This window comes from Cynocephalus volans, chromosome 16, assembly GCF_027409185.1.
Source record: "Cynocephalus volans isolate mCynVol1 chromosome 16, mCynVol1.pri, whole genome shotgun sequence".
Lineage (NCBI taxonomy): Eukaryota > Metazoa > Chordata > Mammalia > Dermoptera > Cynocephalidae > Cynocephalus > Cynocephalus volans.
In genome coordinates, this window is record NC_084475.1 from 61,960,586 (window position 1) to 61,975,311 (window position 14,726).

The following is a 14,726-nucleotide window of genomic DNA, read 5'->3' on the forward strand; positions in this document are numbered from 1 at the left end:
GGAGGTGATTAGGTCCTGAGGACTCTGTTCTCATGAATGGGAGTAGTGTCCTTATAAGAGTTTTGGGGGAGCCTATTTGTCCTTTCTGCCATGTGAGGACAGATAGAAGGTGCCATCTATGTGTAATGGGCCCTTGCCAGATACCAAATCTGCTGGCATTTGCTTGAACTTCCCAGCCTGCAGAACTGTGAGCAATAAATTTCTATTGTTTATAAGTTACGCAGTCTATGATATTTTGCTATACAAGTAGCAGCCTGATCAAACTAAGGCAGTGTCAAAAATAGACTCAACATCATTCTTTAGATGGGCATTGCCCTACACACTCCTAAAACCAGCCTTTCTACAATAGAGGCAGTACATTTATTTATTGAGAGCCAGGGTACCTGGATTCAAATTTTCGGCTTTGCCACTAGTTAGGGGCATGACTTTGGTTAAGATGCTTCACCTCCTGTTTAGGCTCCTTATTCATAAAATATGGGTAATAACTGTATCTGCCTCATAAGGTTGTTCTGTGGTTTAAATGAGTTGATATACTTACGCTAGTGCTATTCACATAGTTATGAGTTCAATTATAATTTTGACTAATGAGCCTCAAGAAATAAAGGAATAAAACGAGAAGATAAAAAAACTTAAAATGGTCTTAAAAGAAGTACTGGTGCACTTGGGAGACTGAAGGGAAATATCACCAAAGGTCATAAAATGAAAAAGGCAATTTAAAACCTTTTAAAACTCCTTTTTTCCCCAAAGGATAACAGAGATTGAATACATAAGTAGGTTCAACATTAATTTAGATAAATTCTTACAAAACAAATGCATCATAGGTTATTACGAGAACTGAAGATGGTCTGTGGTACATAATTAAATTTCTGAGGTAGAGTATAGAAAAGCAAAGCCTACAAGAAGTACAACTTCTTGTCAAAACATCAATATGACCTTGAAAACTCAGAAAAATACCAAGACCAGCGTCCCACAGCAGAGCTATTAAATCAGAATCTCTAGAAATGGGGCCCAGGCACTGGTATTTTTTAAAAAAAACTCCTCAAATGTTTCTAAACGTGCTCCAGGGTTTAGGAACAGCTAGCAAGTCAGGTTTTCTAGAGTAAGTTGTCTTAACTCTTTAGTCTTGTACATAATTTCCACTTCCGTCATCCACTAGCAGAATTCCACTTCTCCATAACCTTCAATTATTTTTTTCTGCTTCTTTTTTAGCTTCTGTTCCATTGTGCCTGGTGTCTGTTACAGCCTTCCCTCCCCCCACCAGGAGAATGCTTCTGCCCACGGGCGGGCACTCAATAAGTATTAGACAAAAACAATAACAAAAATAACAATAAGAGTAACAATGACTTGCTCCAGTTCTTCCCTTATTAAATCAGAAGAAAACCCTGGGCTAGAACGCCCTTACGAACATCCAACAAGTGAAGTACGAGCGTAGCATGCAGAGCTGCAGTGTTTTGTGTAGGCCAAATAAAGATAACAGAAGCTGCAGTGGCATCTCCAGGCAGGTTCCTTTACCATGCTTTCTCTTGGGCTAACTATTCACTGCGGTGCTGCCCCACTGCCAGCACCAGCGTGCGCAGCCCTCCCTGCATCCGCGCTGCTGCAGATTCGCGCTCCACCGCCCACGCCGCTCTCCAGCCGCAGTGCGCGGCCTTGCCTTCGCCGCGCGTGCGCGCAAGCGGGGGAGGGCGGGCCGAAGCCGGAGGAGGCGGGGAAGGTCCTCGCGGTCTGCAGTCCATTGGTTCGTTCCTGCAGTCACCGCCCCCGGGCGCTCGAGGCGGCGGGGTGGGCCACGTCAGGGAGCCGGCGCTGGGCTGATTTTGTGGCAGAAGGGAGGTAAGCTGTGCGGGGTGGTAGGCGGCGGGCTGCGGCTCCCTGCTCTGGAACCGCGTGGTAGCGCCTGCCTGCTGCCTGGGCCTGCTTGCGTGGAGGGCGGCTGAGGCCCTACGGGCCTGGGGCTATGCTGGGAGATGGGACAGTGGAGCTTGTGGCGGCAGGGCCGTGTCGCGGCGGGGGACGGCCAGGAATGGGGCAGGACCTCTGTTTGCCCTCGTCCTGCCTTGCCTGGGGTCTGGACTGCCGGAGGGCCAGGCCTTCTACGCTTAGACAGCTCCAGGATGCCTGGGCAGGGCCGGCTGTGATTCCTGCGGTGGGACTCAGCGGGATTCTGACTGGGAAACTGGTCAGCGAGGTCCTTTCATACTTACCTGCATCAGGTTGCAGTCGTCCCACTCTTCAGTTGGTTCCCTATTTGGGGACAGCGCAGGGGAGTCCGGCTGCATCCTGCCTGGGCTGAGGTTGCTGTCTCCTCTTCCTTCCCCGTGACTCACTGAGATTATGTCCACCTAAATGCAAAGGCTTATGGGTGAGCAGGGCCTGTTTTCGGACCTCCGGGTCTGAAGAGCTCTGTTCTCACTTGGGGGAATTCCCTGAAGAAAGAGCACAGGTATACAAATATGTGCGTTTTGGAATGCCCGCAACAGCTATGCGGAGATTTGCAGAGACCTGCGGTTGTGTTGCGCCTACTCTCCCTGCTTTTTAATTTCAGCTCTGGCATCCTGAACCCTCAGTTTGGTTCCCGAATTTGGAGCTTTTGAAATCAATGAAGTCATCCTGTCAATTATACAGTCATTCATTCATTCATCCGTTCCAAACTTTTGATGGATTTCTTGATGGTCAGGGTCTTATGCGACATACCGAAATGTGCATTCCCTGATTTTTCCTCCAGTTTATCTGCCTGTTTTATTGTCTAGATTTGAGATGGAAAATTTTGTTGATGGTTTAATTTCAGGTTCTAGATTTAGGTACAAAAGCTTATGATCCTATATCATAAGATAGATCTCACTGGGACCTCACTCAGTTTTCTTTGCTTTCATCTCTGCTAAGACTTAAACCATGTAATTCTGCTAACTGTACCACTGAAGACTACAGGTCTCAGTCACCTCTCTGTAAAGTGAGGGGATGGGATTAGAAGTAGTTTGTAATTTTGAGATGTTCAAGGAGAGGAGGGGCAGATGGCATGTTTACTGAACTGTCTTAGCAGTTGAGAAGTGACCGTTTTAGAAACACAATGTATTTTATGATTATATGTTTTACTGTTTCAGTGAACATTGGCTCTGTCCACATTTACTTTTTGAGTAGCAAGTGCATGTTTACAAGTTGATACACATCCAGTTCCTGCGTAGAAAGCACAATGACTCATCTAAATTTTGAAATGTAATAATCATGAGCTTTTTAATGTTACACATGAAGGTATGATATAAAAAGGGTTGGATAAGAATGTAATTTTCAAAGCATTTTGACTTGCTTTGGTAAATTAGTGGTGCCTTGATTATTTGCTTACTTGGTTAATGTTGGGTAGTTACCATTGTTTGGCTAATGTCTATTTTAACATTTATCAACCTAAAATTTGCTAAATTTTAATTGATGCCTCAAATTGAGGCCTGATAACCAAAAAGTAAATAAATCATTAATTTGAGATAAAAATGCTCATAGAGATATAATAATAATTTTCTACTTATTGATTAATTGATGATGCTTACAGGTAGATTGTTTGGCCAGGTGTAAAATGATTTTTAAAATAGTTCTTCTGAGACAGTGTTCATAGCCTTGTGATACTTTTTGGATATTGTCTGCAAACCATTAGTTGAGGTAAATTGTCTGTATCACTATTAGGGGCTTGGGGAATTTAAGAGAATAAAACTTTTCAAAATTTTGCTTTTGCTAGATCTTTCAGTTGTAGAAATGGACCAGAGCAAGATGAGAAGATTAAAGGGAAAAATTCAAGAGCTGAGAAAAAAACCAAGGGGACTTTTCTAGCTTAAAATTTGAGGGAAAAAACACACACAATGAAAAATACAGTTATGTTTGGAAGAAGTATGAGGAAATAATAGTGTCAGAATTATTGGTGGATCTATATCAGAACCTGATCTTAATCAATATTTCTTGATTTATAATAATGAGCTTGGTTTAACTATAAAAAGAAACCTAAGGTGATAATTTAAATTTTATTCAAGTGGGCAGTACATGTTCTTTTAGGATATGTGAAATCTGTATTATGTATATTTTTAAAAAGTACCACAGATCTAGAGATGTATATTACAAGAAAATGTTATACAACTACAGTATAAATCTTTAGTTCACAATTAGGCATAAATTGGATGGAGGTTGTGTATACTATTTCCACGTGATAGGAAATAAGATTTGCTAAGCTAATAGGACAAGGGATGTTGGTTGATTTCTCCCTATTTAAATTATTTGAAACAAAAAACTTTAAGCAATGTGGAAGATCCCATCTATTTTCAAACAATAGATTGAAGTGTAGTTTTTATAAATTGGGTCCTCCCTCAATTTTTTAACCTACTCAGAATTACATTGGAAGTAATAAAATTGCATTTATGACTTTAAAAATTTTGTTAATATATGTTGGCTTTCATTCAACTAGCATGAATTACTTTAGTTATAAATATTTTGAAGATATATTTCAAAAGCTTTGAATTTAAATACTGTACAATTTTCCTTTGTTCATGATGGGAAAACATTTCTTTAGGTCAAAGGAAGTTGAGAATCCAAACTGCCTAGATAGTTTGTTATTGTTATTACTTAAAGATTTATCTTTTCACTTGCCTGGGGACCAAGGAAGCATTCCGTCCAAGTTCTTAAGCTGAAGCTTTCAGTTCTTTCTAGTGAATTATAATATATCTTCTAATCTCTTTTAGTCATATGAGTGACTGCTTGCTTATTTGGCTGATAAGCATGTTAAACAAATGTTATAATTGTGTGTGGTAACTAGTTTTGTTATGAAGTTTTCTGGCTGCCATGGTGTACTTTTCCCTTCTCTCTTGACAGATATTTCTCTTTGTCCCACCTGCCTTCAGAATTTACTTTGTTTTACTCTATTTAAAAATAATTGAGCATGTTGATTTATGTAACCAAACCTTCAGGTTTTAGTATATGCTATTAGGGCATAAATATGGGGGTGGGGGGGTGGGAAATGGAGGAAACTTTTTATTAAAGTTGTTTTGAACTGTTGAAACATTTAAGTAAATGGAATTTTTAGAGAATCATAGGTATTAAAGATATTGTATTCATTATTTATTCTTTCATTCAACAAAGACAGCAACTGCTCTGGTCCCAGATCCCTACTTTTTCTTCAAGGAACTTATATTATTGCATGGAAGTCACAAACAAGGCCAAAACACAATGAGATAAATACTGTAATTAGATGTACATATAGAGTAAGTACAGTGAGGAATAGAAGAAAACTGCGTGTAAGGTTTGAGGAGATTCAGAGAAGGCTTTACGGGGGAATTTTTATCTGAACTGAATTTTGAAAGTGAGTAGGAATTAGTTGGTGAGGATGGAGGATGAGACATTCCAGGCTGATAAAAGCAGTAAGGAAAATCGGACAGATTAGAGACAGAACACAGACTCTTAATGTGTTAAGAGGGAGAGCAGAGAAATGAGGTTCAATAAGTAAACAAGAGCCACATAATGAAAGGCCATCTCCCCTATTGTGTTAAAGATTTTGAACTTTATCCTGGAGGCTGTGGTAACCCACGGGTAAGATTTTAAGTGGAAGAAAGATAAGATCAGTTTCATGAGGCAATGTGAGGAATGAATTGTAGTGTCATAGGGCAGAAATGCCCATCATTTGTGAAGGCAAGATATGATAGAACTCCCAAAATGCAGTGGGGCTTAAGAGAATAGAATGGATTCAAGATGTATTAAGGTGGTAAAGTTGGTGTCCCGTTGGATGTGGGGGATGCACACGAAGTGGAGGCAAGGATGCCTCCTATGTTTATGACTTTCCAAGACAGAATCACATGAGGAGTATCAGATGTATAGGGAGACTGAGATCAGTCCTGGACATGCCTTTGGGTCACACAATTGGTGCTGTTCAGTGGGCAGTTCACTGCTTTGGTCTGGAGTGAGAGAATTCTAGGCTGAAGATAGAGATGAAGATGTTATCAGCATATAGATAGGAATGGAATTAAACCTGAGAGTTTGTGTAGTAAGGAAGAATAAAACAGAAAAGAAAACCTGGGAAGCCCCACCATGTAAGGAAGATGATTCAATGAAAAAGACTGAGAAGGAGCAGCCTAATGACAGTGGAGCTCCAGAAGACAAGGAGGGAGAGGATTTGAGAGGGTGAGAGTGTTCAACTGTCAAATGCCATAGGGCATGGGAGAGAGAGCTGACTAGAGATTATAGAAAGGTTTGCCAGATAGGCGAGGATCATTAACTTGCAGTAATACTGCTTCATACAAATTGTATGGTGTTATGTAGCATTATTCAGTAGAATCAGAGATGATGAATACTTAGATTGACCCATTTTTTGGATTTTGTTGTGTGCATATGGTAGAATGCAAGGGAGTTCAAAATATTGGCAAGAGAGTGGCCAAAATGATGAATTGTGAGGTTTAGACTGGGTAGGGGTAGTAATGAAGCCAGGCGGTGGCTGAAAGATTGAGATAATGTAATTGACTCAAGGGATTAAAAGTCTGGGTGAAGTAAATATATAAGTGTTTGTAGATAAAAGGGAGATCGCTAAAAGGATAGAAATAGTCTGTGGTCAGAGTAGAATATTGCAAAGTAAGATTTTAGGGTGCTGATGGAGTAGAGGATTTGGCTGTGGATGAGGGGAGAAACAAAGTTACTTTGTAAAGGGGTTTGCATACAGGGATTGGGAGGAATTTGGGGCCAGTTTTTGCAATCTACTATAGCCTTCTAATTAATTTCTTCTGTCTTTGTCCCCTGCTATATTGTCAGCACAGCAGCAAGAGTGCTTTTGTAAAAACATGAGTTAGATCTCTTCCAGCTTCTACCTCAAACCCTCCATGTCTTCCTATTGCCACCCAAAGTAAAAGCCTTTGTAATGGCTTGTGGGGCTTGCCACGATCTGACCCTATCCAACATTTCCTACTTCTTTCTCCCTCACTCACTTAATCTGCTCTAATTAGCCCCTGTGTTTTTCATCGTACAAGGCATGCTGTCACTGTGGCTTTTTGCTGCTGTTTTTGCCTAGAATCCTCTTTTCAGAGATTGTTAACTACTCCTTCAGTTCCTTTAAGTCTTTGTTCAAGTGTCACCTCAATGAACCCTCACCAACCTGTTTAAAATTGGAATCTCTCTCTAATACTGTCTCCCAGCCCTGCTTTACTTTTATACCTAGCACTTATCTTCAAAGATACTACATAATTTATTATTTTGTTTATTGTAATCTATAAGGGCAGGGGTTTTTGTCTGTGTCCCCAGTGCTTAGTACAGTATCTGGAGCATGGAAGGCATCTAATGAATGTTTGTTGAATAATGAATGAATGGTACTGCAACCTTTTTCAGGCCTAGGTATCTCTTCCAGGCTCTATGGAAAAGCTCCTGGATAGATTCTGGGCTACGGTCTGAGGAAATTCCTGGCCTCCTCTTGCAAGTACTTTTTTTTAGAGGTTCTTGACAAAGAGTTCTTCCACATCCAGGCTCTTTAATCTTTGCAAGAAGATTATCATCTTATGAGGGGTCTTCAAAAAGTTCATGAAAAATTTCTATTATGAAAGAAGCTATGCATGGATTTTGCACTAAAATAAACTTGTACTAAGTTGTTATAACATGTCTGTACAGGATCTAGTTTGAGGCACTAAGAAGAATAAGACAATTTGAAAAGAGCATCTATCCAGGCAACATGAATTTTGCTAAAATTGCAAGAACAAACATCAAATTAATGGTGAATGATAAAATCATTGATGCTTTATGAAGAGTTTATAGGGACAATGCCCCAAAGAAATCAGCAGCTTACAAATGGCTGTCTTATTTCAAGAAGGGATGGGACAATGTTGAAGATGAAGCTGCAGCTGCAGACCATCCAGATCAATTTGCAAGAAAAATTAATCTTGTTCATGTCCTAATTGAAGTTGGCCAAAGTTAACAGTAGAAACAATAGCCAATACCATAGACATCTCAATTGGTTCAGCTTACACAATTCTGACTGAAAAATTACAGTTGAGGAAACTTTCCACTTGATGGGTGCCAAAACTGTTGCACCCAGTTCAGCTGCAGACAAGAGAAGAATTTTCAAACAAGTGGGATCAAGATCCTGAAGGATTTCTTTGAAGAATTGTAACAGGAGATGAAACATGACTTTACCAGTAGTATCCTGAAGACAATGCACATCAAAGCCATGGCTACCAAGAGGTGTAAGTGGTCCAGTCAAAGCAAAAGTGGCCTAGTCAAGGGCAAAGGCCATGACAGCAGTTTTTTTTGGATGTTTAAGGCATTCTGCTTGTTGACTTTCTGTAGTGCCAAAAAACGATAACATCTGTTTACTCTGAGAAAGTTAGCCAAAGCTTTAGCAGAAAAATGCCTGGGAAACTTCACCAGAGAGTCCTTATCCACCATGACACTGCTCCTGCTCATTCCTCTTATCAAACAAGGGCAAATTTACAAGAGTTTTAATGGGAAATTATTAAGCATCCACCTTACAGTCCTGATTTGGCTCCTTCTGACTTCTTTTTGCTTTCTAATCTTAAAAATTTTTAAAGGGCACCCATTTTTCTTCACTTAATAATGTAAAAGAGACTGCATTGGCATGGTTAGATTCCAGAATCCTCAGTTCTTTAGGGCTGGACTAAATGGCTGGTGTCATCACTTACAAAAGTGTCTTGAACTTGATGGAGCTTATATTGAGAAAGAAAATTTATATTTTTTATTTTTATCTTTTAATTTTCCCGTGAAATCCCCTTGTATTTTATCAACTGCATGAAATACCTGTGCCTGGTACTTAATAGCAGCTTCTTCACTTAGAGTTGTAAATCATAATGTTTTTGTTCATAGTAAAGCCGAAACAGTTATACGTGAAAGGAACAACTTAAGGTAAAAAATTTTCAAACCTTTTCTTAGCTGTTGGACTTTTCTCTTCAAAAAATATCTTACTGGGAACTTCAGATAAGGGAGATGTTTATTATTCAAAATGAAGTGATTTTAAATTCTAACTTATAACCTACTCTTATTATAAAATCATTCTGAACCATGAGGCTGTTATAATGAGCATAACATTTGAAATTAGTGATTATGAATAAAAATGATAATCTCTTACATGCCTCAGTCTCCAATTTATTTATTTTATTTTATTTTATTTTATTTTTTTTTAAGTTATTTTTGTTGTTGTTGTTGTTGGTTTTTCGTGACCGGCACTCAGCCAGTGAGTGCACCGGTCATTCCTATATAGGATCCGAACCCGCGGCGGGAGCGTCGCGGCGCTCCCAGCGCAGCACCCTACCGAGTGCGCCACGGGCTCGGCTCTCCAATTTATTTTTTATTTTGGTTTCGTTGTATACCAGCATGGAAATCTTCAGTCACACATTAGCAGTTGCAAATAGTAATACTTTTTTTTTAAAACAGGTCATATTGCAATCTTATAATCTCTAGTTACTTATTTTTTCCATATTTTTTTCTTTATTCTTAAAAACATCCTACTTTGGAAAATTTCAAATATATACATAAATAGGGAGTACAGTAAATGAACTTAGTTTCAACAAAATCAACATTTTGTCAGTATTCTAACAGTTTTTTCCCTCTAGCTTTTTTTTAGAAAAGTAATTATATTGAACTAATAAGAACTTTTTCTCTTAAATATAATTACTGTGTCATTATCAGCCCTAACAAAATTAACACCAATTCCTGAATGTTATCTAATATCAGTCCATATTTCAGAATTTCTCAGTTGTGCCAAGAATTTCTCATTACAGTTGATTTTGTTGGAATCAGAATATAAATAAGGTTCCCAAATTATGTTTGGTTATGTTTCTTAAGTCACTCACTCTGTTCCTCCACCCTTCTTCCCCCTGTTTTTGATTTGTTGGAGAAAGAGTGTTCTTTGTACTGAAAAACGTCCCAAATTCTGGACTTGACCTGCAAGTGGTTTTGTTTATCTTGTTTCTCTATCTTGTGTCTTTCCTATAAATTGGTAGTTAAATATTGTTAAAATATTAGGCAAATTTAACAAAGTTTAACAGAGCAAAGAACAATTCATGAATCGGGCAGCCCCCAGAACCAGAATAGGTTCAGAGCAACTCCAAGCTACCATGTGGTTGGATAACATTTATGAACAGAAAATGGAAAGTGATGTACAGAAAACAGAAGTGAGGTACAGAAATAGCTGGATTGGTTACAGCTGAGCATTTGTCTTATTTGAACCTCGTTTGAACAATTGCCTGCCTGTGATTGGCTGAGACTCAGCTACTTGTTACAGCAGTAGGTTACAGTCTTTGCACATAAATTTAGGTTACAGTTCACTACGTCTGGTGAAACCTTTAGGCTAAACCTAATTTAACAATATAGAGAGCTTTTTAGATCCATGTTGAAATTTTTGGGGGCAAGAATGTTCTAACAGGGTTTTGTCTATGTCCTATTCTGTCACCCACTAAGAAATTGTGAGGACATTGTGAGGACACAATGTCTGGCTTTCTTAGTTTTAGTGATGCTAAGATGAATCAGTGGGTTCAGATGGGGTCTTGATCCCTCTAGATTTTAGTGATGCTAAGATGAATCAATGGGTTCAGGTGGGGTCTTGATCCCTCTAGAATAAAGTTCCCCATCATCCTTTCACCTAATAGTTTTAACAACAATTGATGATTAATTCACAAATTAAGTATATATTAACAAAGTGACTCCGTATCTTGATTTTTTAAAGAAATACATTTTAATTTTTTTTCTCACCTTTTTTACAACAATTTTTTTTCCCTTACCTTCCCCCCACTGCTCCGCCCCACCTGCCATCCTACATTTACACACATATACAATGCCTTCAGAATGTATTGAACATTTGACATAAAGCTTAGAAGGAGATATGAAATTGGAATGGTTGAAAGCTGGGAGGTGGGGAAGTGAAGATTACCCAGCTACCTACTAATTTTGCCTGTCTCTTCTCCCTCTTCTGTCTTTATTTCTCTGTTTTTAGTTTATAAGTTTTTTAAGCTGTGTGGGATAGCTAGGGCTTAGAGGCTTTATAGGGATTGGAAAGTGGGTAGGACTAGGGCAGGTGTTGATGACAACACTGGTATTGGGTATGACTTGAATGTAAATTCAGGCTGCAGCTAAGCATACAAATTTTAACATTTGTTGTGTATAGTTAAGATTGGTCCCAAATAAAATTGAGAAGTAGATGAAGCCTTGCGTATTCTGCACTTGACATCCTTTTGTCATGTAGCCTTTCTGTGCCAACATGGACATACTAATTGTATCCCAAGGATTTAGGAGACTCATGCATTGCTGCATTATTTAAAAAACAGATGAATGACTCCTTTCGTCTTCTGCATCTCAGTCAATGATTGCTTCTTTCTTTCAGTTATCTGAACGAAATACCTAGGAGTCCTTCTTCACTCTCACAATCCACATCCACTCCATCAGCAAATCTTGTCAAAATAAACCTAAAGTACTTACTCATCTTGTAACAGCAGGTTTGTACCCTTTAACTAAGTGGAAACCTAATGTACAACATGGTGACTAGTTAATAATAATGTGCTGTATACTTGACATTTACTAAGAGAGTAGATTTTAAGTGTTCTTACCACACACTCAGACATACAGACACACACACACACAATGGTAATAACTACGTGAGGTGATAAATATGTTAATTAGCTCGATTATGGTAATTATTTCATGATGTATACATATATAAAAACATCATGTTTTATACCCTGAGATATACAATTTTTGTTTGTCAGTTGCTGTGGTTTGAATGTTTGTCCCCACCAAAACTCATGTTGAAATTTAATTGCTACTGTAACAGTATCACAAAGTGGGGTCATAAAGAAGTGATTAGGCCATGAGAGTTCCACCCTTAAGGATGCGATTGGTTCTGTTATAAAGGGTGAGTTCAGCTGCCTCTTTCCCTCTCTCTCTATGCCTTTCTGCTAAGTGATGACACAGCAAGAAATCCCTTGCCAGATACCGGCACCTTGTGAGCCTCTGGAACTGTGAGCCAATACATTTCTGTTCTTTATAAAAGAACACTCAGACTCTGTTATAACAGTATAAAATGGACTAACTCACCAATCATAACTCAGTAAATCTGGGGGAAAAAAACCCCAAACAAACAAAAAACGTATGTAAAGTCTGACCTGTACTCACTATCTTCACTGCTATTACCCTGGTCCAATGCAACATAATTTCTCTCCTGGATTATTGCAATAACTTCCTAGCTGGTCTCCCTTTTTTCATCCTTGCCCTCTTTTGGTCCATTCTTTTGTAGAAGGCACAATGATTTTTTAAAATAGTATTCAAATATGCCATCTTTCTGTCCTACACCCTCTAGGACTTCCCATCTCACTCAGGATCATCCAAAGGCTCTCACCATCCTGCAGGGTCTTACATGATCTGGGTCCCTGCTTCACTCCGTAGTCTCTCACTGCCCAACCTGCTCACTTGCACCAACCATACTTGTGTTCTTGGTCTTCCTGAACTTGCCAAGCATGCTTGCACCTCAAGGTTATTGCCCATTGTGTTTCTTCTGTCTGGAATGCTCATTACCTCCTTCAGATGTCTGTCCAAATGTCATCATATCAGAAAGGCCTTTATTCTTTGACAGATGATAAAACATATAACGACCTTAAAATTTACCAATTGATGACTAGAATTTTGGTTTTCTAGGTATTATGTTGTATATACATTTGGAAAATTAAAATAAACTTTGTACTGCAGTTTAAGCAATTTAAAATATCCCCCCTCTAGACTGAGGCTAACGTACCTGATTAAAATGAGATTGGAGGAAGTTCAACACACTGAAGGAACACTTAATTTTTTTCAGGGACAGATGGATTAATCTCCAGGCAAACAATTTAGAATCAAAGGTAATTCTGTTAGCTTGCTTGTTTGGAACTCTGCAGGACCATTAAAGCTTCTAATAATTCAAAGGTGTGACTTTCTCATTAAATAGTTCTTAATAAGCAGTGTAATTAGATCAAGTGAGACTTTTTTATATTGGTATGTGTTGTGATGAAACCACCTCTTTAGACAGTGATAAAAGACCATAGCTTCAAGTGAGTACATAAGATCACTAATTTTTTATTGAGACTAAAAAATTCACCTTATGTTTTTATTTGAAGAGACTTATTATTTCTTTTTAATTTAAACAAGTAATATATGCCCATTGTAGGAAAAAATAAAATTAAATGTAGCAAATATAAAGGGGAATATAATAGGATATAATCACTTACCATCCTATTATTCAGAAATAACCTTGTTAACATTTTTGTGTGTTTATTTTGTCATTTTTTCTTAATCCCGTGTCTGTATATATACTTTAAACTTGGTTGTGTTCACGATTGTATATAAACATTTCAAGTTTTTTATTCTATTGTAAACATTTCTTTACATTATTGAAACTCTTTATAAATGTTGTTTTAAATTACTGATCAATATTGTATCTGTATATTCCTTAGTTTACCTTTTAGATTAATCAGTGAATACTTTTGCACAAAGTATGCTTGCTTTTAGGCCCTTTGTACTCTTACCTCACTTTTGAAATGAGAGGTGAATGGAACCTGAAGACTGTATACCACACTTTGAGATATAGGCAAGAAGTGCCAGACATTAAGATTAAATGCCAGTGAGTAGTACCAAGACTGCCCACTCCCATAGGATGGTTTAGTTTTTGACCTACCCAAACTTTCAGCTTCATTGTGCTAAGGTTCCTTATGAAATTGAGTATTGTGGGTTGGATTTGGGGAGACTTTTGTAGTCCTGGGAACCTTGCTGGTTCTGCCTTATTTCTGTGGCTTTGTTCCTGAGTTGATCTGACTTTTGAGGATCTTTGTCTCAGTTTGGAGGTAAGCAAGGTTGAGAGCAATGTGATAGTGTTTGAATTCAGGCTGAGAAGCAGAGTAATTTTTGAAGGTGAAATGAAACTCTTTAAACATTGGCTTCATTGTGACTTGTTGGCCTGTGGGCTGGCTGCTGCTGTTCATCTTGTCAGTCCTTTACTTCCAACAGAGTGTTGAAAAGTTCTGTTAAACCTGTGTGTATGAAAATTGTTTGTATTGAATTTAAAATTTGTGAAATTAAAAAGATTTTCATGAGGAGCTACATAGTACTTCATAACTTCCTCCTTCCTCCCGTCCCCTCTTCCTCTTCCTTTTCCTCCTCCTCCTTCATTTAAGTAGAATTTATAAATTCACTTTTTCTGAAAGACATTCTACATACTGTGCGCTGTAAATTGGTTATCAGTGTTTCATTCTGGGATCCTCTTCTAATTCTTGAATATGCTGCTTAGCATCTCTGCTAATATGAAATCATTTACTAATGATTTCTTGCCCTGGAAGGTTATCTAATATCTGATTATTAAGCACCCTACAAATGAAAAGAGCCATGAGTAATGCTAGCTGTATAATAGAAAGTTGTTAGTAAATGTTTCTTCTTTAGTTAAGTATATATTTAAAATGCTTTTACCCAATGGGAAATACACAGAGGTGATGGCTGTGGGTATTTAAAGGGTTGTAATACACAGTGGATTAAGAGCATAGCTATGATAAATAATAGCTGTCAACTGAGGTATTCATGTAAAACTTCTTATGTATTGAAGTAACAAAGACCTAGTTTCCCTTTCTATTAGATTCAGCTGGAAACAGTGAAGAAACAGTCTTGTGAGCTTTTGCATGTATTCTTTGTTTTTTTTTTTAAGAAAATATACCAAAATGAGTAATAGTGTAATAAAATCTCACTAATGTGGATTCCAC

The 14,726-nt window shown here is 38.1% G+C and overlaps 1 protein-coding gene across 2 annotated transcripts in view; it reads left to right on the top strand.

The window, feature by feature from the left end:
- Window positions 1–1,792: 1,792 nt before the first annotated feature.
- FOCAD (focadhesin) overlaps window positions 1,793–14,726 on the top strand; it is a 338,731-nt gene continuing 325,797 nt past the window's right edge. Inside the window, exon 1 of one of the 2 annotated variants that reach the window (XM_063080862.1) lies at window positions 1,793–1,833. The gene's annotated coding sequence lies outside the window, so the exon portion shown is untranslated. Of the gene's footprint in view, window positions 1,834–2,077; window positions 2,444–14,726 lie in introns of those variants that run through there. The other variant, XM_063080864.1, reaches the window with a different exon arrangement.